Raw genomic sequence first — 3,109 nt, forward strand, 5'->3', positions numbered from 1 at the left:
TATATATATATAAATCTGTTTGTGAACCATTGAAACCCTTAGGGATACTACACAGCCACACAGAAGATAGCTCTCTCTAAGAATCTTTTCATAACCCAGGGTGTATGCGACTCTCATTTAAGTGTATGCACTCATGTGCACATACACACACATAGCTCCTGCTTAAGAAGAGCCCACAATAAATATTATAAAATATTATAGACAAGGGGGCCCTCCCTGATGTCACAATGGTTAAAGCACAGCACCAGGAAGCTGTCAGCAAGCACTTCAGCATGAGTTCAACCCCCAGCCCCAGAGGTGACCCACGTGACACGGCAGACCTCCCCTGAAATGCCTGCTGCTCCCCTCAGCAGTGTACTTCATCAGTCTGCCTGTTCAGCTCCCCACTCTGTCTCTAGTGAATCCTCTCACTGCTTCTGTACCCCAGTTCTGGATGCATAAATAAATAAATCTAAAATATCTAGAGAGACAAAGAAGCAACCCACTGTAAGGAAGAATCAGCAGACATAACAAACTGGAGAATGAATAATCCAAGAACAGTGCATCATAGGACAATGTGTAACAAACCTAACAAGATACTTAAAAGTAATAGAAATTAGAAACAAGAAAATAAATATATATTTGTGTGTGTGTGTGTGTGTAATCACTAAAGGAGTAAAAAGGGGTTAAAATGTATAACTTCCAGAGGATAAAATAAGACACATAAAACTGCTATTAGTGGGGTGTAAATTGGTCCAACTGTTTTATCGAGCAATTTGCCATAACTAGTAAAGTTCGAAATCTACATATTCTATGAGCCAAAAATTGTACTTTTCAGGCCCTGCCTTAGAGATGGAATTGCAGATATGTCCAGGAAGCAAGCACAGCCCTGGTTTAATACTGAAAACCAGAAATGGTCAAAATGCCCATGAGCAGAATAATAGGTAAATGAATTGTGTATTTTTAAAATAAAGAAATAGTATTCTGAAATTAAGATTCATGCACAGGAGCTACATGAAACTATAGGGATTTTAAAAATTGAGAGAAAAAAAAGAAAGCTTCAGAAAAACATGTACCACACAATATCCCTTAGATTTTAAAAACATACAGATCAATATTCTGCATCATTTGTGGATACAGATGAAGTGAAACTGTACAGCCATAAAGAGAAAAGCTAGCTGTGAGTCAAATGCAACAAAAAATGAACAGTTGTTGGCTTTCTGTGGTTGCACATGGGTCTTGTTACTCTCTGTGCTGTTCTTTTCTGTGTGTTTAAAAGACTCGCTCTTTTTGTCTTTTTAATGAAGGGATCTAGGCATTTAGAAATAAGGGTAAAGAGGGATAAATCGCTGCATCAGTTCTCAGAGAAGATAATCTGCTGGGCTGGGATTAGGAAGGAGGTTGAGCCCCCAGTCCAAGTATTATAAGTATTAGTTCAGCTCATCCCACAAAGATGGCTGACGTCCCCAAGGCTCCTGGCCCTTCAGAGAGATATCCTGCCACCACAATCCCCCTCCCACAACTTACTGACCTTTTCTCCTGCCTTCTTATTTCAGCCCGCCCTCAAAACTGTACTGGGCTGACAAGCCCATATTTGGATCCTGAAAATAGACCGATTTAGTTCTCTGCCAAATGCACCCAAGTCAAGAGTGAATGATGACCCACATCCCAGAAGCGGGGGGAGGGGGGGGGAGATTAGTACTAACGTGATCAGAGCTCCCTGAGGTGAGCTTGGCACCCTATGTGACAACTTCCACTCCTGTTCCTCCCTCTATCAGCCAAAAGATCAACAGACAAGGTCAACTGCTGACTAACCCTGTTGGCTGAGCCAGAACCAGAGGAAGTTATGCTGGGGCAGAACAGTGGGCTTCCAGCATTAGGGTCTGGCATGCCCCTGAATTCTCAGCCCCTGCCCTCCCAATGTCAACCCCTTCCACCAGCCCTGACAACTGCTTGCTCTCCAGGTCTGACCAGGTCTCCTACCTGGAGCAGCCCCTATGGAAGGGATCTGGGTGGGCTTGCCCAACAATCTTGCCGACCCAGCCACCTTGACACCGGTTCCAGAGAGGAGTCCTGTCCTCTGGGGATAAATGAAACCTGCCTGATTTGTGCTCACCATCTCTGAGCACCAGATTGAGGAATATGATGGGATAAAAAGAGGAGAGAGACTGAGACAGGCAACGTTGTAGTTACTCAGTAACATTTAATTCCATAAGCGTGAAATCATGTTAAATGATAAACCAGCGCTAACTGTGTAGCTGGAGATTTACCTGTACTCATTTATCCTATGTGTCAGGTACTTTGTCAGATGCTAGAGGTACAATGCTATTTCCCAACCTCCCTGGGGAGACAGAAAAGTAAAAGCCTGACCTTGACAGTCTAGAGTGGCCAGAGCTGCCCGGAGGGACTGAGAGGAGCGAGAGCAGGACCAGCTCAGGGGGTAGGGGTGGAGCCTCACGGTTTCTGGGTTTCTGGTTGAGACCTAAAGGGGTGCAGGACCCCTGCCTCATCCAGCATACGGTAGCCATCCCTTGATTGAGTAACTGAATACGTGAAGTAATCCCTCAGGGCTCTCGCGTCTCCGGGCCATGAGAGTAAACACCCCAGTGCCCGCCTTGTGCAGGGCAGAGCGGGTGGGGGTCCTGGCTCCGAGCCAACACGGTGTGGTGTTAGGTGGGAGACGGTTGTGGAGGGAGGAGGTCTTTGGGCAGCGAAGGTTGACTGGGGCCAACGAGCGGGCCCTCCTAAGAGGGTCAGGGGGCTGGGGCTGGGGGGGGGTGGAAATGAGCTCAGGGCCGCGCAGTTGGCCTATTCTGGCCTGGACGTCGTCGTCCCTCCTCTGACCCTCAAGCGACTGTGGGGCGCGGCCAGCCGGGCCGCTGCAGCAGAGTTAGGGGGCGCCCGCCCAGCTTGAGGGCAGCATGAGTGTCTGCGCGTCTGGAGGAAACAGGCCGGGTGGTGCTGTCCATCCTCGCCTGTTCTCTCCCTCATCGCTGGGCTGCACGCGGCCCGGACACAGGCGCAGGGGGTCCGTGCAGGGCAGGGCCGCGGCCAGAGTCTGCGCCCCCAGCGACCCCCGCTGGGCCTTGGGAGGTGTCGGGGGCCTCGCCCTGGCCTCGCCCCGAGGCGG

The sequence above is a fragment of the Condylura cristata genome, unplaced genomic scaffold (assembly GCF_000260355.1).
Source record: "Condylura cristata isolate star-nosed mole 26May11 unplaced genomic scaffold, ConCri1.0 scaffold00005, whole genome shotgun sequence".
NCBI classification, from domain to species: domain Eukaryota; kingdom Metazoa; phylum Chordata; class Mammalia; order Eulipotyphla; family Talpidae; genus Condylura; species Condylura cristata.